Consider the following 24,174-nt stretch of genomic DNA (forward strand, 5'->3'; position numbering starts at 1 on the left):
TCGGAGTGGGGACATGAGAGAGGCAGGCAGACAGACAGACAGACAGACAGACAGAACAGGAGCAACAGCAAGAGGAGACTGACTGACAGCTCTTGTGGTGTCACTCTGGCAGGAACTAACATTGACAGCACAACAAATTGTAATTTTGTGATAAATCAGTGTGAAGCGAAGTTGAAGCTTATTTTTATTAGTGTACTTGTGGCTTTTGTTTGTTTGTTTGCTTGCTTTTTGTTTGTCTTGTTGAGACAAGATCACATTCTGTAGCCCCAGGATAAGCTGGGACTCACTGTGAAGGCCAGACTGGCTCAACCCACTTAACCACAGCCTCCCCAAACACTGAGAGCAAAGAGGGAACATCACCATGGCTGAAAAAAACTTTTAGTTTCTGCTGTCAAGGTACTAACCAGGTTCAACCCTGTTTATCATCCTGTTGGATTGGGCACATTCAGTGTGGTATGGCCATAGTCTGAAGTTTCTTAAAAAGGTCCATCAGCAAAGCGTAATGGTAGATATCGTTAGATCTCCATGAGTTTGAGGCCAGCATGCTCTAGATAGAGAGTTTCAGATCAGCCAAAGCTACAAAGTAAACTGTCTCCAAAAAGAAGAGGGGGGAGAGAGGGAGGGAGGGACACAGAGAGAGAGAGAGAGAGATCTGGAAATCAAAGGCAGCTTAGGCTCCCTGAGACCATCTCTCAGAAACACAAACAAAGGAAAAGAAACGTAATGTAGATTGAGACATGGGTGTTAAAGGAGGAAGAAGAGCTTAGGAGATGCCTGGTTGTACACACATGAGAGGGGATATGGACCTCTCTAGGGGTCCCTTTTAAGTGGACTGGCAACAGCTATAGAAGCAATTTTGGCAACTTCTGAAGTTACTCAAAGGGGTTAAAAGAATTAAGTTAAATTACTGAAGTTACTTATTTTTTCTTCTGGAAATCATTTCTTTAGGGAATGAAATCATGAGGCTGTTTATGAGATGCTTTCCGCAGTTCACAGGACAATGACAAACACAGAGCCCAACAGACAATAATACTGTTGCTCTAAGCCTCCACACCAGGTTAACTTTTTCTGTCCTATCCCGCCTCAGTATTGCCGGGCACTGTTCCAAGAGTTCCGACCACACTACATGTTTAAATTCTTACATATAAAAGCCCCAGGGAGGCTTATTATTATCTCGGTTTCTCAGGATGAGAAAGTTGTTCCTTTACCCTGAGACGTTCACAGCTACTTAATGACAAGGTCAAGATTTGAGACCCAAGTTCCACTTTCCAAAGTCCAGGTCCTTCGCCCTTAAGACTTCAGACTCAGGAGTGTGTGGAGAAGTGAAAAGGTGTGGCCCCTGACTTCCTTTTTCCTCCAGGCTCCTGCTGGGAACAGGAACAAAGGAAAGGCCTTGCTAACTGGAGCTGGGCTGTTAAGAAGTGAAATTCAGCTCCTCTGAAATGGAAATGTTTTACAATGGTCCCATAAATGGCACCTTCTTACGTGTGATTTCCTTTCTCTAGTCTATTTCTCTATTCTGTTTGGAGGCTTGAATCTTCCAAATCAAAACCACAAAGGTGTTCCCCTAACGGGAACCCTCAAAGTTCCCTTAAGGAGATAAGCTCTGCTGAGCCCTTACTGTGGGCTGGGGCATATGCAGAACACTTCAGACCCATTTTGCTGCTGAGGAAGGAATTGAAAAGCACCCAGAGCTGGGAAGAGGTGTGGCTGGAATTGAGGTTGAGCTGTCAGCTTTAACCCCGGCAAAGATCCTGCAGGGCATAGGTTAGAAGCTGGCACTGCCCTTATATCGGTCTCGTTGTAGCACCGGGCTTGCAACTAAGACCCAAAGATTTCCTCACCCTAGCTACAGAGAGGTATGTTTTCCATGAGTGGGGGGAAGCAGGAGCGTGTTTCAGCCTGTCTCAAATCTGCCTTAGGTATCTGATCTTAGAGACCCTAATGGATTCCACTGAGCTTCTTCTAAAGTAGCTGAAGTGGGGCATGGTGACACTTGCCTTTAATCGCATCACTGACAGATCTCCTGCAGAGGCAGGCAGAACTCTACACTGATGAGACAGTCCATGCTACTTGTGAGATTTTCCCACCCCCACCCTAACCCCCAAATACGTGTATCTAAAATCTGAGCTGCTAGAAAGCCTTCATTCCCGCCTGGGACCCTCCCACAGCCCCATGCGAGTCATTGGCCAGGCCACCTGCTTAGTGTCTGAAGATGCTACTCAGCAAGAAGGCATTTTACAGGGTGTGCTATCCCGCTGTGTGCATTGATCTAAGCATGTGCATCGAGTGACAGGCTGAAGTGAAAGAGAATTGCTGGTCCCTGACACTGGCTGTTTCTCTTCTGTAAAGAAGTGAGTGACTTGGGATCCTAAGGCACCTTAGTTTCATTCTTGGCTATAGAGTAGCTATAGTGAAGCTGAAAAATAACTTAAACCTGCCCCAAAGCAAATTAATGCTTCCCCTTAGCAGTCAGTTGGGGAAATCTGACATCCCCCTCCTGGCCGACCCCATCTGCAGACTACAGCTTCTATTCTGTGCTGTTTCCCGTCACTAAGACAAAGGCAGTCAAAACTGCCGTTCAGTAGAAAAGCGCTTGCCTAGCGTGAATCAACCTCTGGATGTGACCTCCGGCCTGACAGAAAAACAAAATCAGACACTGTAGTCCTTCACTCTTCCATTTTACATTAATATAAATCACTGCCTTCAGCACAATACAGTATGGACGTTATGCAGTCTTCCACCTAGAACAGAAAAATAGTTTTCTGATTGTTACGGGGAATTATTTTCAAGCTGGGGATGGAACTCGAGTCCTCGGGCACATGCTTAATGCCCTGTTCTACCTGTCAGTGACTCTTCTAGACCTATTCCTCTCATGTTTTAATGTATCAGGAGCCTCGCTGTTTAGGAATGATTGAGCTCAAAGTGCGTTTTTTCTACAGCGACCACTAAGGCTTATAGTTTGGGCCTTGAAGTAGGCAGAGCAGGACTGACGCGTTTGGCTATGCCAGGGAATTAGCCCCAAGTACTCGAGCAGAATGTGGACAATGAGTTGTGTTGATGAACTGGGGGTTCTCTCTCCCCACTAACTCTCAAGAAAGTCCCAAGACAGGCTGGTCCGATGCTGCGGTGCTTTAGGAATGCGGAGTGGCAGGCAGCTGAGCGCTTGAACTCTACTACAGTGTAACTGTGTTTCACGCTGAGGGGAGAGAAACCTGAGCTCACTCCCTTGCTAAGTGTTTTGCAAGGTCAGGTAGTGGGAAGAGGAAGGGCAGAAGCACGTCGTGAAAATTAAAAGTTCAAGGTCATTCTGGCTAGTAGTGAGACCAGCACAGATGAAAGCCTACCTGAAAAAAAAAAAAATTAAGAAGTGATTACTACCCATTCCTTTGCACAATGATCAAAGTGTCCCAGGATTGAGAGAGAGAGAGACAGAGAGAGAGAGAGAGAGAGAGAGAGAGAGAGAGAGAGAGAGAGAGAGAGAGAGAGAGAGAGAGAGAGAGAGACTGACTATCAAATGGCAGCAATCTTGATCACGGACTATTATTCGTTTAGTCAGATCTGGGGAGATGCTAGCTAGGCTAAACCCAGAGCCCTGACACGGGCAATGGGAGTCACCGAGCCTTCGCTCCAGTCCACTCTGTCCCATCTTTATACTTGATGGGTGATTTTCCTATCACCCGTATAATTTAAAACAACAGAAAGGAGACTGGAGAGATGGCTCAGCAGCTAAGCGCATACAGGGCTTTTGTGGAGGGCCCAAGTTCATTTCCTAGCAAGCATCTGGAACTCCAGCATCAGGGGATAGTTCCTGACCCCTTGAGAAACTGCGCTCATGTGCACATGTCTAAACACACACACACACACACACACACACACACTCTCTCTCTCTCTCTCTCTCTCTCTCTCTCTCTCACTCTCTCTCTCTCTCTCTCTCTCTCACACACACACACACACACACACACACACACACACAAGGAAGTGAATTTTCATTTGTTTTTGTTTTTGAGCTGGATATATAATAATTCCAGTACTCAGAAAGAGCAGAATCTCAAGACTTATCTTCAGCTAACAAGGAGGAGGCCAGCCTGGTCTACCTGAGCCCCTGTCTTAAGAAGAGAAAAGCTTAATTAACAACTTAGGATTTAAATCAAATTTAAATTTAAATCAAATTGCTAATTACTAATGAAATAGCCCATTAGAACATATTTCGGTATGGTATTTTAAAACACATATGAGTTAAACGCTCAAAACTTAGGCTGTAGATAATACAACACCAGCAAAAGATTCTCCTGAATTTGAGTGGGATGCTCTTTCCTGCCTGCTGGCAAAAGTCAGAATCCCTCACTCGTCAGCATCCCTAGGTGTGGAGTCCTGGATTGCTTGTGAGGATGACAGTGGCCTATTCCATGGGGTCTCATGGGATAATCAGTTTTCTGGCAGCGAAGCCACAGGTTCTGTGTCTCTAGAGATCCAGTTCCCTCCAGTGTGGAAAGCAGCCTGCTCAGACCTCAGGCCCAGTGCTCCCCTTCAGTCTAGAAATAAGGACATGGTGACCTACCTTGTTGGGGGCCTGGAAGCAGGTGTAGTCAATAAGTGGCCAGGTCTGGTGGCAGACTGCATGCACTCTGTGACACTGGCAATTTCCTAAAACATTACTGTGGCAGGAGGAGGAGAGAGAAAAGAGGAGGGAGGGATGGCAAAAGGAAAGGAGGAAGAAGAACACAGAAGCAGCAGGCAGGAAGGCCCACGGGCTGCCGTCTGGGTCTCCCGTGACTGCATCTCCCGTGACTGCATCTCCCATGACTGGATCGTACAGTTAAAGAACTGATTGCCATTGAGTTTGCTTACCCACCTATTTTTTTTTTTTTTGCAATATCCTAAAATGACTTCTGAAGTATTTAGAGGATGAATGAACTCAAGGATGCAGAGAGCAGTAGGAGAATCTTCCGTTTCATATTGCAAGCTGTCAAATATTATTCTAACCTCTGTCTGGAGCCTCCCAGGACATCGTTCCTGGGAAGAGCCCACTTCTGAGGTCACCTTGATCTTTTTTCCCTACCTAGGTCAGGACATTCACTCAAATGTGTTTGGAAAAATGATTGCTTTCTCTGTGCGTCTCTCTCTTCCTCTCCCTCTCAGTCCGTCTCCCTTTCTCTCTCCTCCCACTCTCCTTCCTCCCTCCTTCTTCTCGTCTCCACCCCCCCATAGCCTCTCCCCCAGCTCTCTTTCCCACCCCAATAGGATTAGCTTACTGCAAGGCAAGGGAGAGAAATCACAGAAGTGATGATCCTAGACCGGGGCTCCAGAGAAACAGAGAACAAGAATTTCTGAGCAAGGTCAGCGAGCATGGATGACCTTGATAACTAGGAGACTTTGGATCCTGGGAACAGCAAGATCACCAAATCAATTAAAATATGTCTAGAATCGAGTGTCTATACAGGACAGAAATTTGAAAGTAACTGGGGATGGGGTGGGAGGAGGGGCTTAGGCAAAATTTAGCTGGGTGTGGTGGTGGTGCATTCCTTTAATCTAAGCACCAGGAAGGCAGAGACCAGACTGGTCTTTGTAGGGAATTCCAGGCCAGCCCAGGGCTACACAGTGAGATCCTGTTTCGCCCACAGACCCCCCAAAGAACTGAGTGATAACTGGGAAGCGAGGGGTTAAGTGTGATACAATAAAGCTCATCGGGTTGGATGGCTCAGAGGGTGCCGAACACTTTGGCGGTTGAAAGCTTATAGTTAAATTAATTAGACCAAGTGGTAAATGAAACAATATGATTGTTTTCCCTCTCAAGCACTTGACCTCAAAGATTAAATATTAGGCGGTAACAACTTCGGCCTGGCACTCATTGTACCCAGGGCTGTAGTTATCAGCTCCGACAAAGTGGCCATATCTAATTTATTGTCTGTTCAGTCAGCGTTTGTGCAAAAAGGCCCACCCCTTCTCTCTATTGATGAGGAAACGATGCCCAATAATCAGGCGTCAGGCACAAAATGACTGCGTTAAATCAGTCACTTGAAATTCAGAACTAATTTCAATGAGGTATAATTTGGGGCTGTAATTTTTTTCATGCTATACCCTTGCAATTACCTCTGATAATATATATTTTACTCATTCCACAAATCAGAGGAATGGAATTTTCTTCTTTTCTTTCTTTCATCTACAGTCCTAAGGATTAGACCCTGGCCTCCACATGCTAGCCGAGTGCTAAGCTGTATCCCTGGCCCAGAAATACACATTTATTTCTACTTGCTTTCCTTCCTCGGCTGGTGTCTCCCAAGATTCAGAATTTACTCAGGAAGTGAGGTTCAAATTTCCTCTCCTTTTAAAAATATTTTTAAATTGGACTTTTCTTCTTTTTGACATTCTCAGCAGCAGCTAACATAAATTCTGAATTTGTCCAGCATTCTAATAGGAGTAAAGATATAAGGAACTCCTAAGTGTCCTTCCTCCTGCGATGCTGACTGTCTCCTCCTGTTGGATGTTCCTTAGAGCTCTGTGTATTTTTTATGGCACCTGCGTTTTATAATTACTATTATTGAACATTTTATTTAAAAAACGTAAACGTACTTACCTTTTTTGTGTTTCGCCTGAATCAATATAAATGCATCACACGTGTGTCTGGTGCCCATGGAACTGGAATCACAGAGGACTGTGAGCCGCTTTGCGAGTGCTGAGAACCAAACCTGAGTCCTCCTCTGCAGGAACAAGCAAGTGCTCTTAGCCTCCAAGCCCTGTCCCCCGTCCCTAAGGTAGCATTTTAACCGATGACCTCATCAGGAATTAACACCCCCCTCCCCCAGACTGTGCTTGTATCACAGCAGGGATCTTGTTTCTCTTTCAATGATCAATACACCTTCAGGTCATAGCTCTAGGAGATTTATCAATAAACATTTGTTGAAACAAAAAGAATAAGAAATGAAGAAAGTCTATCATTAAGAAAGAAGATAGTAGATCTAAAACCAATACAGAAATTAAAACTGGCTTGTGCTGAATTCTGTTTGTGGCACGTTGCATCCTAAATAGCATCTCTTGGGAAGCCAGGCCCTCTTTTGTCGTTTGCCACGCCCTGTGAGGTGGTCAGGCTCCCAGAATTGAGCAGCAGCATAGCAGGCTTTCTTTTTTGTTTGTTTGTTTGTTTTTTTGTTTTGGTTTTTGTTTTTTCGAGACAGGGTTTCCCTGTAGTTTCTAGAGCCTGTCCTGGAACTAGCTCTTGTAGACCAGGCTGGCCTTGAACTCAGAGATCCGCCTGCCTCTGCCTCCCGAGTGCTGGGTTTAAAGGCGTGCGCCACCACTACCCAGCTAGGCTTTCTCTTTTTTTTTGAAGAGAAGCACATTTAACATGAAATCATCCCTTAGACTTGCCCCAGTTGCCAGGAAACTCAAAACTGCCTGTGAAGATTAAATCTCAGTGAACAAATTCAATGAATCTTTCCAAATAACTTTACAGGTGCTGATTTGATTGAATCTCGATTTTAATTTTCATTCTCCGGTTACAGTCTCTCACTGTAGACTTCCTCAGGGGCTACTGCAAGTAAAGGAGGGCACATTTGATAAAAACACAAAAGCAATCATCAACCTTATTTCTGCTCACCTATCGCTATAATGATAACTGACAACTGGCATGCACAGACGAGATTTTAATATTTTTTTCCCTTGTCCATTTTTACTTGACCTTGATCTTGTCTCTGATGAAGGCTGTTTGGTTCCACTGAGTCAGGGAGTGGAGTTGGCCTTGGCTGGGAAGGTTTATGAACTAGGTCCTGGCTATGGCAGTGGGACTGCTTGCTCACATCTTGGTTGACCTGGAAGGAGAGAAAGGAGAAAGTCCAAGCTCAGAGATGCTGTTCTCTATTTTATTGTTATTTTATTACTGGTCATTGTTGTCCATCTTTTAATATGCCTAATGAATGGGTTAAACTTTATGGTGGGTATGTGTGTGTATAGGTAAAAACTGTGTTTAGGATTCACTACGATTCGTGACACTGAGCACCATTTGGAGTTTGTAAGATAGATGCTCTGCAGGTGTCAGAAGACTATTATATACAATACTTTTGTCAAATTATAATAAACAAAAAAGTTAGGGCTAGCCTAGAGTTGAAAGTGAGGGAAATCCATATCTCAGTAAGAACAGCGGCATAGGAAAACTAGACAAAACTTTCTAGTTGGTCCACAAAAGATAACACAATTCTCCACATTGCTATCCAACACTACTAAATGTATCTATATTTTTAAATTCAAATTTTTTTTCTCCTTTCAAAAAGTTGAAGAAGCACCCAAATATTTAAGAGGAATGGCTACCAACAACTCCAGGCCTTAAACTCTCTGCCTCAGCCTCTTGAGTGCTAGAATTGTGGGAATGTGCCGACATACCCTGTGAAATGTTTTCAAAGTCCCTCCCTTCACTTCAGTGTGACCGCACCTGCGCCATCACTGGGGTACACGTGGGCCTCCAGCTCCTCCTTTTTTTTAACCTAAAAGCTATTGTCTTGCCTCTGTCACTTCTCCTCACCCCTCACTTAGCTACATTCTCCCCATTTTCTAGAGCCAGTTGTGATCCCGAGGTCCATTTCCCCAAGTGTGAGTGGTATTCACAGCCTTCCTCCTCAACACTAAGCACTCATTCACGGCGACAACCACCCTCCGATGATTGGCTGTGACATATTGACACAGGGAGCATTTCCTTAGCATTTAATTCTTGAAGCCTTCAATGCTTCTCCTTCCTTGTGTTTCACACCCCAGAGCACAGGTTCCTTTAGCTTTGCTCCAGCAGCAGAGAGATTGAGCGTCAGAACACTTGGTCACTTCCCCACGGTCACTAGATTCGTCGTTAGACTCAAGTCAACTAACAATGGGAGACATTTCATACATCAACAAAGCTGTTGTTGGCTTTGTTTTTAAGGAAGAGTATCACCTTGTAGTGCAGACTAGCCTTGAACTCACGGTGTGGTGTAGGCTGGCCTTGAACTTGAAACGATTTTCCTGACTCAGCCTCCTGACTGAGGGATTGTAGGCATGAGCCATCTGCCTTACTTGGACATCTTTTACCTTAGGAACATGAGAAAATTGAAATTGAAGTCTTGTCTGTATCATTAGAGTCTTCTATATAGGAGCAGAAATACAACCACTTCTGTCAGTCCTCCCTCCTAAGCAGCGTCTGGTCCTCCCAGTCACTTCCTGACAGCCTGTACGGCCATTCCCCTGGATTATGGCATCACGATGCTTCCCTGGAAAAGGGCCCGATACCTTCTAACTGGCCTCCTCCTATGGGATCTAGATAACTATATTCTAGAAACGCAGGTCAGAACTTGGCGTCGCTGCACTTAAAATATTTCTGTCAACATATATGCGGCCCTGGGTTCAATCTCCAGGACAATGGTAACCCACAGCTGTGGGCTACTGAGGCCAGTGAGGAGGCTTAGGAGGTAAAGGCACCACTGATGAGCTTGATGGTGTGAGTCTAATCCCTGGACCCCACATGGTGGAAAGAGAGCAGATTCCTGGGAGTCGTTCTCTGACCTCCACAAGCACACCATGGTGCCCGCTGCTCTCCTACACATAATACTCAAATAAATAAATGGAATTTAAATGTAAAGAATCCAAAGGTACATTGTATATCTTAGAGTCCCTCTTTTGGCACTACAGAGGGCAGACTGCAATGGGCCCTTGCTCATACCTCTAACCCACCATCTCTTTGGTATCTCTTTACTAACTGAGTTCCATTCTCCATCCATACTGAATGGCTTACTCTTCTCCAACTAAATCTTCCTGCCATTTCCCCATGGTCCCAGCGTCTAGGGGAATCCTTCAGAGGCAAGGAGATGTCTATGGGTGGAATTCAGGACTTATCTTAAAAAAAAAAAAAGAAAGAAAAAAAAGAAAAAAAAAGAAAAGGTGTTTATTTTCATTGCCCGCTACCTGAAACCTAGCATCTTCTCTGTCATGAACATAGCCAATAATTCACAGTAATATTGCCAGGACCTGCAGTTTTGTCACTTGGGGAAATTATACATATTTTCATATCACGTGGCAATTATTGAAGGTAGGTTTAGCACTTTACCCAAGGTCTATAATCCCAGCACTGTGTCTCAAGTGGTGGGATGCGGAGTTCACGGCTTCATGATAACATATATCAAAGAACTAAAACAAAGCAAGAAGGGGCAAAATGAAATTTGCCAACTGTAGTTCAATCTAAAAGATGGTTTTTGCAATCCTAATGGATTCCCTTAGTGAATTTGTTAAACTCTTATTCTGGGAGGAGACCCTTAGCCTTCACCGGAATGGTAGAAAGGTCCAAAGTGCAAAAAGCAGCCCTTGCCTCAAGAAACTTGGTCTGACTTTGAACTCTAAACCCTTGACATAGCCAACCCCATTTGTCTCTTGGGCCGCTTCTAAAGGTGTGCCTTTCAACATCCTGTCGCTAGCCCTTCAAACCCGGAAGCTATTCCTGTTTCCTTAGCAATGGACTCTCTCAGGTGGCACAAACTTCACTATGGCACCACTACCATCCTTCTATTGACTCCAGCACAGACAGATGCTCCATGACTTTATCACTTTAAAGTCAGTCACATTGTTCCACACATGACAGGGGGCCAGGGAGCCCTCGGCTCAGTCTTGAGTCACTTCAGCCCGTGACAGCCATGTGCCCCATTCTGAACCATTCATTCATATAAATCTTTATCAGGAGCCTATGGATCTCAGGGACTGTCTTATACATAGGGGACAGTAGAGAAGAATGGAGACAGAACCAGCCTTCCTGGATGCTCACGTTCTCAAGACATGGCTTAGTCAATACATAAAGCTGCAAAACAATAAAGTTACTAAAGCATTTTTGCCTGGCTCTACTTACATGATGCTTTTTACAGAATATTTTTATTTATTCCTTGACAAATTTATACATGTATGCAACAAATCTTGGTTATCTCTAACATAATCCTTTCCCTGGTAATATTCCCCCAATAGTCATCATTGTCTAATAGCTCAGCTAAAGGTTGAGTTCATGAAACTGGCTTCCATCCCTGCTGGATGCTGATGGGCTTGACCTTGTGGAAGTAACTATAGCTACCGTGAATTCATGAGCTCATAGCCAAATGTCCAGAAAAGGGCATTTCACAGCGCTGCTCCCCACCCTATAGCGCTCACGTTCCTTCTGTACCCTCTTCTGTAATGTTCTTATATGGTTTTGTCTTTGTTATGTTTATTCACCAATGGCAGGGGTCATATACGGAGGTCAGCAGATAACTTTCAGAAATTGGGTCTATTTTTCTACCACTTACGAGGGTTTTTTTTAATTCAAATTCAAAAATAGAAAATTAGCTGGCCAGCCTTGTGTGGTACATGCCTGTGATACCAGAGCTTGGAAGGGGGTATCAGGAAGATCAGTGATTCAAGGTCATTCTTGGCTACCTGCGAAGAAAGCAAAAGCAGGGACTGGAGAGTTGGCTCAGAGGTTAAGAGCAATTATTGTTGCAAAGGACCCAGGTTCAATTCCCAGCCCCACATGGAGATTCATAAACTCCCCAAGTACCAGCACGCATGTGGTACATAAATGTACACGCCGGTAAAAGCACTCATGCACATAAAATAACAAAAATAATCTAAACAAATTTTAAGTAGAAGGAGGACAGAGAGGGGGATACAGGTGTGGGTAGGGATAGAGCCGAGGCAGTGCTATTTGACAGATACAGTTTCAGTATGGGAAGGAGTGGGCAGTAATAATGTTCACAGGATGATATGCAGGTACTTAGTGCCACTCAATAGCACAGTTTTAAAATGTTTAAAATGGCTGGGGGTGGGGTGGCACACACCTTTAATCACAGCATAGAGGCAGGTGGATCTCTGTGAGTGCAAGGTCAGCCTGGTCTACAAAGTGAGTTCCAGGACAGCCAGGACTGTTACACAGAGCAGACCTGTCTTGAAAAACAAACAAACAAACAAACAAACAAACAAAAATGCTTAAAATATTGAGTTTTGGACAGGTATTTTACATTTATAATCCCAGCACTTGGGAGGTGGAGTCAGGAAAATCAGGGATCCAAAATCATCCTTGCCTATGTTATATCTTATCTAAAACAAAAATAAATAAATAAATAAATAAATAAATAAATAAATAATAAATATAGTATATTAGAATGGGAGACCTGTTCTAGAGGAAAATAAAAGCTGGAAGGAGGAGGACGGAGGATGGAAATCTTAGAAGCCAGAGTAGATATTGCTGTTACCAGGTTTATCAGCTCTCCCATTGCTTGAGGGCGGAGGTACAGTAAATACAACCACATCCTCCAAAGAGTCAGCATGGCATGAATCATCATGGGATCATCAGTAGACAGCACAGCTTTTCTAACATGTAGTGTTCAACTGCTGGGACCCAATTGCTGTTCATGTCCCTAGTCCTCCTAGATACACAGGGGAAAAACTCAAGAGAAACAATGCAGTTCTTCAAACTCGTACCCGGGCTTGGTTTTATCTTTCCATGGCCACATTTGGTTGAAGCATTTTTCTGTCATCCGGGAATTATGAGGCTGTGTTAGGAAGTACAATGGCCAGATTTTTATCAGATATCAGACAACGATAACTAATTTCTATTTTCAGTGTCTCCAAGAATCACTTTAATATCTATGTTTCCTCAAGCTTGACTTTATTTAGTTTCTATTCATTCACGAAAGATAACTTATGTCAATTCCCAAGACCAACTGCAGTGTTTCATAAGTGATCTGGCTCCTGTTCTCTTTCGCAAGTTGAGTAGGAATTTTTATTAAAGTGAACACTCTTGTGTCCACGCATTTTAAAGTTGGATATGCACAGTAGCAAAATGGCTGACTTGGCTTGACAAAGTCAACCACACATGAAGCCCAATTAAGTTTGGTTTTCAATAGTTTGCCCAATAAGTAGAGATCTTGTGGTCCTGTTTGGCTCTAGCTCAAAGGTGTTACCATGCTGAGATACTGGCCTTCAGCAAAGCCACATGGAGCATCCAGTCTAATGGCCTGCTGCAGTGTCGTCTCAATTGTAACGTGAAAGGAGGTTTGGAGGCTTCATTCCTCTTCAGTATGATAGTAAGACTTCTATAGCTCACTTGAAGCTGCCAAATTCTGAGCCATCTTCTGCATCTACAGTGCTAAATATAGATTACCAGTCTAATTTTTCCAAATTAAACACATTCTCTTCTTCTGCTTAAATTCTTCTGAGGCACCCAGACAAAAACATGGCGCTTGGATAAAACCACAGCTGAGAAAGGAGAGAATGACCCAACACTGAGGATGAAGTATAACTTGGAAACCATGCTCTCCCCCACCCCCCGCACCCCCTACCCCTACCCCATCCCTGGTCCCCAGCTCTCCTGTCAGGTGGGAACCCTTTGACATCTTACCTTTGTCAAGAATTATTGGTAGCACTTCCCCCCCCTCCCATTTTCTTTCTTTTTTTTAGGGGGAAAGAGTGGATCCAGGAATCACATGTAGCTAGAACTTATAGTTATTAGCACTTCTAATTAAAAATAAAATTAAATTCTAATTAAAAATGCAAATATTTAAATGAATGCTTAATGCACAACACTTGAATGCATAAGTAACCATCTTATGAATTTTAATGTTGGTCATATCCAGTGTCCAAACGTTTTATAGTCATTTTAAGATAATTATTTTTACATTTATTGATTTTTTAGTGTGTGTATGAGAGAGAGAGAAGTTAGACAATCACATACAGGAGCCAGTCCTCTCCTTCCACTATGTGTGTCCCAGAGATCAGACTCAGGTCTCTGGCCTTGGCAGCAAACCCCTTTTTCCCACTGAGCCATCTCAATAGCCCTTTACAACCATTAACAAAAATTCAAATACAATTTTTAAATTTTTTTAAAATCTTCCTCTTACTTTTCTACATTTACTTCATTTGACATTTGTGAAATTAGTCTTTCTTCTAGGACATGTAATTACCACCCCCTCCTCTGAGGGGGATTAATTTTCATGGTAGCATCCATTTGTGCAGAGTAACAAACTCACAAACTTTTTAAGGATTTATTGTTATCATTATTATTATTAATTATTGCCATTATTATAATTATCAAAAGCAACTTTTCTGGGTCTCTGTCTACAACGTGGCAAAAAGTTACCACTAAGACTGTATACTTTCTTTTTTAAATTTTTCACTTTATTTTATTTATTTATTTTGTTAATTTTCTGAGACAGGTCTCCTGTATTTCCTGTATCTCAGGCTGGCCTGGAACCCACTCTGTAACATGACCTCATCCACTCCCTGGGACTGCAGGCTGGGCTTCAACACTCCGTTTTAGGTGGCACTGCAGATCAGGCCCAGGATTTCATGCATGCTAGGCATGTGTCTAGAACAGAGCCCCCAAGACTGCATAAATTTCCACATACTGATTTGTTCTGCCAGTAATTCTAACTGATGCCTGATTTATTCTCACCTGGACTTCCTCATGGGACTTATAGAACTCCGCTGCCTGCGTCTCCCTGCAACAGTGACACTCGTGTGTAAGCTGCAGGCCAGTATTTAATATGTAAGATGTAATTGTAGACTTGGCTCAGGATTCATTACAGATCCTTATCAGATGCCCAGGATCCTTTCCCAGCCAGCTTTCTCCTCTTCTTCTTCCCCCCTGCAACAAACCATTCATTCATTCATTCATTCATTCAGACATACTGTATTTGTGGAGAAATACACATTCATCATCTGCTAGACATGAGAACTAATGCTGGCCAACCCGGATGGGTTCTTAGCAGAGTATGCTGTGTTCAGCCCCAGATGGGATGACATGACTATAATGTCCAGAAGGTGACCTATAGATCTATGTAGCAGAAGCAGAGCGACCAAAAGTAGAGGCTACATTTGGAAAGCGAAGCAGAATGTAAACCGGATGTGACCTTTGTGGGTTTATGTATGAGATTCCGTATCTCTAGCACGGTGGGACACTTCATCGCTGGGCAGATCTATCACTCTGCATTCTGCCCAGCTGGCTGCTTGACTCCCACACTCCTCGAATGATTTGTAGTGCTAGGGGTTGGACAGTGACTTGCTCATGGTGCACGAGTGCTCTACCACTGAGCTATGTCCATTTCCGGTGCTGTCTCTTCCATGGGAAATGCCCTCCTCTCCCTAAAGCATGTGGAGCTGGTATTTGAGTCTATTACGTCATTTTTCTTGTCTGCATACTAGACCCATAAAGTCCGGGGTGACAGCCACTAGCCATGTGTGGCCACTAAGCCCCTAAAGAGTAGCTAGTCTGACCTGGGGTGTGCTTTAATCCTTATATGGAAATCAGGCTTCAAAGATGCAGTGCAAATAAAATGAATAATTTATTTAGTACTGTACTCTGAACTATTAAAAAGTAAATTAACATAAAATATCTGCTAATAATTTTACCTGGTAAAATTACCTAGAATGGTGATTTGGGGGTATATTGGATTGAGTAAATTATTGTATTGAAATAAATTTCACGTTGGCCCTGGTAGCCCACACCTTTATCCCAATGCTCAGGAGGCAGGGGCAGGCAGATCTCTGTGAATCTGAGGCCAGCCTGGTCTACATATCAAAGTCCAGGTCACCAATTTTTAATTAATTATTTTGATTTTCCCTTTGGCTTTATTGAGGGAGAAATGTCTAAGATGACTTCTGAGCTTTGCATATTATCTCCCTGAGAAGTATGCTTCTTCTAGCTAGACTGTGCGCTTTCCAGTGACCAAGGTGTGTGTGTTCCACCACCGTCCACGCGGCCCTCCAGTCTACTCCTCTGTCTGTGGTGAAGACTGAGTGCTGTTTGAATTCATTGACATTTTCTGAATGACCTTTGCGATTTTAATATGCTGCCCTCTTTCCCCCTCAAACACACAGCCAGACCTCCACACTGAAAATAAGACACAGAGATGAGCGGACTTCTCCCCAGGCCTGGGAAGGCTGAGGGACTGGGACATGTGAAGTGGTCAGACAGAGGACAGGCAGGGTGTCTGTTTCCAAAACAAGAGCTCTTACTGCAGTGTGTTAAAGCAACCCCAGGACAAGAGGATCTTTGTGGCTTCCCACGGGGTCTGTGGGAAGATTCAGAGGTTAAAGTTTAAATGAAACTGGCATTCAAAGGGCCTTTGTAGTCACTCTGAGTTCTGCTTCTCCAGCTAAGCTAACACTGACAGCAGGGTCTATGCGTGAGGAAGTAAAAGGTGATTTCCTGACTAATTGAAACTTATAGTGTTGGCTTGGTCTGCTTTCATGATGAGACACCAAGAACAATGATTAAGAGTACAGAAAACAGGCTGGAGAGGTGGCTCAGAGGTTAAGAACACTAACTTCTCTTCCAGAAGATCTGGGTTCAATTTCCAGCACCCACATGGCAGCTAATAACTGTCTGTCACTCCAAGATCTAACACCCTCACACAGACATACATGCAGACAAAACATCAATGCACATATATATTTGTACACACACACACACACACACACACACACACACACACACATACATTACAGAAAACAGGGCCAGAAAGATGGCTGAAGGGGAAAAGCACTTGTCACATTTGATGACCATAGCTCAATCTCTCAGTCCCACATGGGAAAGGAGAGAACCAACCCCTACGAGCTGTCTTCTGACCTCCACATGCACACTGTACGTGTGTGTACATGCACACATGCATACATGCATACATGTGCATAAAATAAATAAATGAAAAAATCAAGAATACAGAAAAAGACAAAATCTCCTGAGTAAATTAGGAGCATGGGGACCTTGGGAGAGGGTTGAAGGGGAGGGGAGCAGAGAAAAATGTAGAGCTCAATAAAAATTAAAAAAAAAATTAAAAAAAGAATACAGAAATCATAGCTTAGAAAACAAAATTGGGTCCTATGGACAGTACCCATTACACCAAGCTTTTATGGTAGGAGAGAAAAAAAAATACCTAGTGTTCCCCAACAGCCACTCTGTCTTTTTATGGGTTCCTTCCCTTTGAGTCTGGTGATTGCCCTTGTGGCCCATTCAGCTATTCTCTCCCCCCCCTTTTTTTGTAAGGGACTTTGAAGATGAACTTCCAAAGTTCTTACCACAAATGTTACCTGCATCTCTTTGCCACTTGCAGAGCCTAATTTCAAGGTTCATAAGTTTTCCTCTGGAAAAGAGTTGGGGTCTAGTTTTAGATGACTTTTCTCTCCAGGCTCATTTCCCACTCCTTTCTCACATGGCAACCTCTGCTTCCCCAGTCCTGCTTGTTCCTGTCAGCCTCTGGGCTAGCTATCAGCAGAGGGACCAGCTGAATGTCTGTTAGCCAAACTCCTCCCAAAGCGTCCTCAGAGGGCCCAAGTTCCCGTGTTAGAACAATCTCTGCATTCCCTGATAATCAATAATAGACTTGGAGACTGTACCTTTGAGAACAGCTAGACAGGTGGCTCTCAACCTCCCTAATTCTGTGACCCTTTAATACAGCCCCTCGTGTTGTGGTGACCCCAACCATAAAACTATTTCCTTGCTACTTCACAACTGTCATTTTGCTACTGTTTTCTGTCCTGATGTGAATATCCTGTGTGCAGGCCAAGGGATCGTGACCCACATGTTGAGAAACACCAAGTTAGCATATCCAAGAATGTCAAGCAGTCACCAGAAAGGTTGGTTGTGCACAGCAAGACAACAGGGGTGATGTTAGAGACCCAGAAGGGGTTAACTGGTGTCGCGTATGCATACACACCCATCCTGGATCTATGAGGACAACAGGCAGGCAGGATTTGAACTGACCTTTCACCAGTTGGCATCTTAGGTCTGGGACACAGTCAAAGGAGTTAATCAGATTAGCACATAGTCATCTGACAAGTTAGCCCTGTGGGAAAGAAAGAAAAGTTCAGCTGGAGAAAAGAATTATCAGAACTGAAAAACAAAACGAAACAAAACAAAACTGGGTTGCAGTTGAGCAGGGAAGGGCCGAGACACAGACCGCCACAGAAACCAAGGAAAGACTACTTGTTGGCTTTCAAAGGTGTGGTCCCTTCCCCCAGGAAGTATCACAGAAATGAAGTTCTGAACTCTCACCCCGCCTACTGAACTGGAGATTCTGGTGATGTGTCCAGCCCCAATTCAGCATGCTTGCCCCGCAATTCTGATGCAGGCTTGGCTGTTTCATTTTCTACTAACCACTGTACTTCTAGAGAAGGCTTAATTTTGAGAAACAGTGACCTTGTAGATATTGAAAGCACTAAAGGTAGTCTAGGAAGTGGTAAAAAAAGTCTGTCAGGGCTCTGTCCATGGGACCGGGGCCACCAGTGTCTCTCTAGACTCCCTTTATATAATGCCTCCTTCTCCTTCCACCTTATCCATGTATGGCAGCATCTACCAGTCTTATAAATCTTATATGAGGATCCAAGAGCATGCCACCCCAGCCATGGCCCCAGTAGACCATGTCTCCCCAAAGGCCATGCTCCTAGTATCCCTTGGGATTTCCCATTATAACTACCACAAGCCAGTTTCCAAGGCTATCATGCTAGCCATGAATGCTATTTTGGGGGAGAGCTGGTGCGATAGATTGGGCCTTTGGCAATAGGTTAGAGCTGTGTGGCCACTTGGGGTCTCTATTGGTACTCTTGAATTTACCTGCAATATCAGGGGCAAGTTAGGGTCCCACTTCCAATAGCTTCTGATATGTCGAGGAAGAAGTACATTGTTTTTCTGATGTCTCCTAGTCTTTGAGTCTGGCTCTGTGGCCCATGCATGTATGTAATCTTAACACTCTGAAGGTGGAGGCAGGAGGATATGAGTTAGAGACTAATCTAGGCTACCTATCAAGACCCTGTCTCAAGAACAAATTCTATGAAAATTAACACTGCTACTCTGTAGAAAGAACAGCTTGTATTTCCCTGCTTGCCTATTTGTATGTTCTAAGATAGGTTGGTCATTTTAGGAAAGAATCTTAAAATATGAATTTTTTTGTTTTAGTCAAGAATCTTAAGATATGAATCATTTTGTAGGCTATTCTATAGAAGATTACGGAACAAGGCCTGAAAACCCATATTAACTAGATTAATGCCAGTGAGCTTGTATTTTAGATTAAACCCAACTTTCAAATCAATAAGCTTACCCTCTAGTCAGCAGCTAAAAATATTTATACAACACCAGAGCTCCAGAAAATACTAAATAAGTTTGTTAAGAATGCCTTTATCTCCAGGCAGGTGGGAAAGAGCAGATAGCTAAGAACGTTATGAAGATTTTTAAGAGCTGAAAAATGAAGAAAATGTATTCAAACCCAAGCTTTATTAGTTCTCTTCAGAGGGATGCAAAATAGCACCTTTCCCTTTTTAGAAATCCATTTTAAAAACACTTAAAAGTCTGCACCTCACTGAGTTAATATAATTGTATATAATTTAATGAAATAAAAGAAAGTAGAACAAAATTATGTTAACTAGCACCAGAACACACACAATATCCTTCAAGGTGACTAGACCTAGGGAGTTAAAACAGGCCTAATTTCCATCTAAGCATTAATGATTCAAGTTAAAAGGTATCTCATTTCAAATAAGGAAATCCATTATTTTCATCTCCAGTGGCAAGGGATTATTATTATGTTGTAATTATGTTTTATATTGGCTCCATATTTCACTCAGAGTTGCTGTAGAGGAGGAATAAACTGCAGCGAGTAGTCCTATGAAACTGTTACTCCAGAACATAAAGCTCAGAGGAGGAAAAACCTCCTCCCCCAACCAAGCTGGGGTGTAGGCTGGGATATACACAATATGCATTTTACAGAAATTCATCTCTCAGCTTTGAAGTGATTTTTCCTAAAATTCACTCAATGGTTTCCTAGGAGGAAAAGATAGTTAATACTCTCTTTAGATTTCACAGATGTTTAAATAAAATCTATTTTTCAAGATAGGGGTGATGGCCCATTCCTACAAACTCATCAGCCAGCACTCAGAAGGCTGAGGCAAAGGATGACATATTCGAGGCCAGTGCAGAATAAAATCCCGTCTCAGATAAAATTTCACACTGACCTTGATTGGCCAGGCCTGCAGTCTCAGCACTAGGGAGATGAGAGAAGGAGGGTCTTTCTCTGCTATACATCAAGTCTAACACCAGTTTTTTTATGCCAGAATCTCTGGGGCAGAGAGTAGGGGAGATCTTGATTGTGTGCATGTGTTTAAAGACTCTGTTTTTCTGGGTAACATTCCATAGGAAAAATTGTGAAACTGGTTCATGACTAAAGGCATTTTCCTGAGTAAGGCTGTGTCCGGTTTGGAAAGAAAAACATTGACAGAGGACTAGAGAGATGGTTCAGTAGTTGAGAGCATATGATGCTCTTCCAGAGGACCCAGGTTCTATCCCCACCCCTACAACATCAGTCCACAACCATCTGTAATAGAGGAGTTGATGTCCTCTTCTGTCCTCTACAGGCACTCTGAACACATGTGGTACACAGACATGCATGCAAGCAAAACATTAATGCACATAAGTTTTTTTTTTTAATTTTAAGAAAGAAAAACACTGGCAGAAAGTTTACAAACTTCTAACCATATCAAAGTCCTGGTCTGCTATGGAGTGGTCAGACCCATACAGAAAAGCCTCAGCTTTATAGTTTATAGGATGAGAGCCCTGTGAGCAGCTGTACTGGCTGCACATGTGTCTAAGAACTTCCCCAGACCATATTGGGTTATTATATTTTATCTTTATATAGGCCACAACAAAGTTCTGGGGAAAGGGTTATAAGAGCAAATAAAATCGAAAGAGCTATAAAAGGACTATAAGGAAGGGATACAGTTAATGCCTGGAATCAAAACTGCATGACTTTGACACTTCAGAGAGCTGAGGATCGTCAGCAGTCCTCTTTGATGTGGGTTCTGCAAAACAACTGCTTTCTTTACAAGAAGGCTCCATTTAGCTTAGATATATGAAAAGATGACATGTGTCTTCCTGTGCCCTCCATCCTCCACATCCTCCCCTGTGTCCTCCATCCTCCACATCATCTTCCTGTGCCCTCCATCCTCCACATCCTCCCCTGTGCCCTCCATTCTCCACATCCTCCCCTGTGTCCTCCATCCTCCACATCCTCCCCTGTGCCCTCCATCGTCCACATCCTCCCCTGTGCCCTCCATTCTCCACATCCTCCCCTGTGCCCTTCATCCTCCACATCCTCCCCTGTGCCCTCCATCCTCCACATCCTCCCCTGTGTCTTCCTCAACATCATCTTCCTGTGCTCTCCATCCTCCACATTCTCCCCTGTGCCCTCCATTCTCCACATCCTCCCCTGTGCCCTCCATCGTCCACATCCTCCCCTGTGCCCTTCATCCTCCACATCCTCCCCTGTGTCCTCCATCCTCCACATCCTCCCATTGTGCCTGCCATCTTCCACATTTTCAGAGCATGGCTGATCAATACTGGAAAACTGTGGCCCTAGTCATTCTGACTTCCTTCTTACTTTTGCCCTTGTTTGATCTCTGTGTCCCTAGGGGTTCTGTAGAGAAATGTAACTCTTAAGAGGTAGATACAAAGAAGGAATCTGGTCATGCCACTGGCAGAACATCAAATCTGGTATCTACAGGGCAGGTTGGATATTGATGCTCTGATATTGAGGAAAAATTCTTTCTCAAGAATATTCCAGTTTTAATTTTCAGGTCTTTCAAATGATAGAATGAACCCCATCCCGACAATTAAAGATAAGTATTCTAACATCAACTGATTATAGATATTAACTACACCACAGAGCCCTTCTGTCTTAGTTATTGTTTGAATGCTGTGAAGCAACACTGTGACAAAGGCAACTCTTACAAAAGAAAACATTTAACTGGGGATTGCTTACAGTGCCAGGGGTTAAACCATTATCATCATGGTGGGGAGTACAATGGCAGGCAGGTGAGCACTGGAACAGTAACTGAGAGCTGCATCCTGATCCATATGCAGCTGCAGAGAGAGACAGAAACTGGGCTGGTGCTGGCTCTTAAACTCTCAAAGCCCACTGCCAGTGACACACCTTCACCAACAAAGTGACACCTTCTCCACTAGGACCATACCCCCTAATCCTTCACAAACAGTTCACTAACTGGGGACTAAGCATGCAAAATTAGGAGTCTATGGAGCCATTCTCTTATATTTTTGGTTGTGAGCATAGCCTTTAACGGCTGAGCCATCCCTCCAGGCCTATGGAGCCATTCTCATTCAAACTACTACACCTTCCAGCAATCCATGATCTTGGGAAGTTACTACCCATCATAATCTTTCTTTAAGCTGGGCATGGTGATACACACCTGTGATTCCATCAATCAGGAGGTGGAGGCAGGAGGATCATAAGTTTGAGACCAACTTGGGTTATATAGAGAGTTGGAAACTAACCTGGACTCAGCACTCAGATATATCTCCTCAAAAATATCAAGGAAAAGGGAATATAGCTCACTGATAAAATACTTTGCTTACAAGTGCAAGGTCCTGAGTTCTACTGCCAGCACTACCAAAATGACCAAATACATACATAAATACAATGGATCTGATCTACATTCAAGGAACATGGAATATAGACCATGACAAAATGAAATGCTAATCAATGGATTATTTAGTAGACTAGGCAGTCTTTGAAGGTAAGACGTCTTTGAAGTAAGAAGCAAGGAAGGAGTAACAGGATCAAAACTGTGTCTTGGGAAGGAAGATCTGGGAGCAACATAGATTGTGGATTGGAAAGGGACAAAAGAAAGAGTGATCATGAAGGTCGCTGTCAAAATGTTCAGCCATCACTTCGGATGATGCCCTTGAGCTCCCAAAGGCACATCTCCATGGGACTGAGGGAGGCACTCCTAAGCTCATCATCGCTGACCAATAGACTTTTTTGTTCTGTTATGAGACAAGGTCTCATGTTTCCCAGGCTGGCCTCAAACTCACTATATAGCTGAGGCTAACCCTAAATTCCCAGTCCTGCTGCTTCTATCTTCTCAAGTACTGGGATTTCAGAGAAGTACCATGCATCCTGACTAGCAGTAGTAGCATTTCTTTTTTTTTTTAGGGTTTCTTTTTTTTTTTTATTTTTTTTTAATTTTTTTCTCATGGTTTATTTTTTTTTATATTTAAAAATTTCCATCTCCTTCCCTCCTCCTCCCCCCTCCCTCCCCTTCTTCTCCCCCTTCCCTCCCCTCCTTCTCCCCCTTCCCTCCCCTCCCCTCCACCCATACCTCCCCTCCCTCCCTCTCAAGGCCAAGGAGCCATCAGGGTTCCCCACTCTATGCTAAGACCAAGGTCCTCCCAACTCCCCCCAGGTCCAGGAAGGTGATCGACCAAGCTGAGAAGGCTCCCACAACCATGCCGGCATTTCCAGTCTCTGGCTTTCATTAATATTTTAATTTTTATTCGATTACTGATTAGTGACTTTACTAGACAAAGTATTTACAGGTAAAAATCTACTCCACCCAAGAACTTTGATTTCACATTTCCAAAGTATCCTTCCTTATCTTTCCACTAGTTAATACTAACTTTCTCTGTACTCAGATCATTAGCTCTTTGACAAAGCTTTGGTTCCCACAAGTGCTTATTTTATGAGCATTAGATATTGGCAAATGATTTAAAACAAAACAACCCTTTGTTGTTTGTCCACGCAAAGTCACATATGCCTATAATCTCAGGACTTGGGAGGGGAGGTAGAAACAGAAGGGTCAGAAGTTCAATGTCATCTTCCACTACATATAGAGCTTGAGGCCAGGCTGGGTAATGGGAGTTTCTGTTAAAAAAAAAAATAATAATAATAATAATAATAATAATAATAATAAAATTAAAAAGCCAACTCACAAATAAACAAACCTTCAGTTATCTTTTGGTACTTAGCAGCACACAGCTGGGCAATAACACTATGGAAGAGAAATTAAGCCACAGACGTGATCAACTGAGCCACAGACATGATCCACTGAGGGTACACTCAAGACCACAAGGACTTGTGCAATGAGTTCAGACAACAAGGCACGTGACACAGCGGACACTGTCATTTCCACAGAGGACAGTCTCAGTTATCTCTCTTTCCTCGGCCGACGTGTGGTTGGTGTTCACTGGGATATCACGCTGGTTTCAGAATATTGAAATACTTGCATAATGGTTAGCAAGTTGCCACTACCATGTGCCTCTAAGTGCCTGCCTGCAACAGACTCAGCTGATCCTGCCTGTCCCAGAGCACACCTCACTAACTCTCCACACTTCAGCACCCAAAGGGATGAAGCATGGCTCAT

The sequence above is a fragment of the Arvicola amphibius genome, chromosome 8 (assembly GCF_903992535.2).
Source record: "Arvicola amphibius chromosome 8, mArvAmp1.2, whole genome shotgun sequence".
Lineage (NCBI taxonomy): Eukaryota > Metazoa > Chordata > Mammalia > Rodentia > Cricetidae > Arvicola > Arvicola amphibius.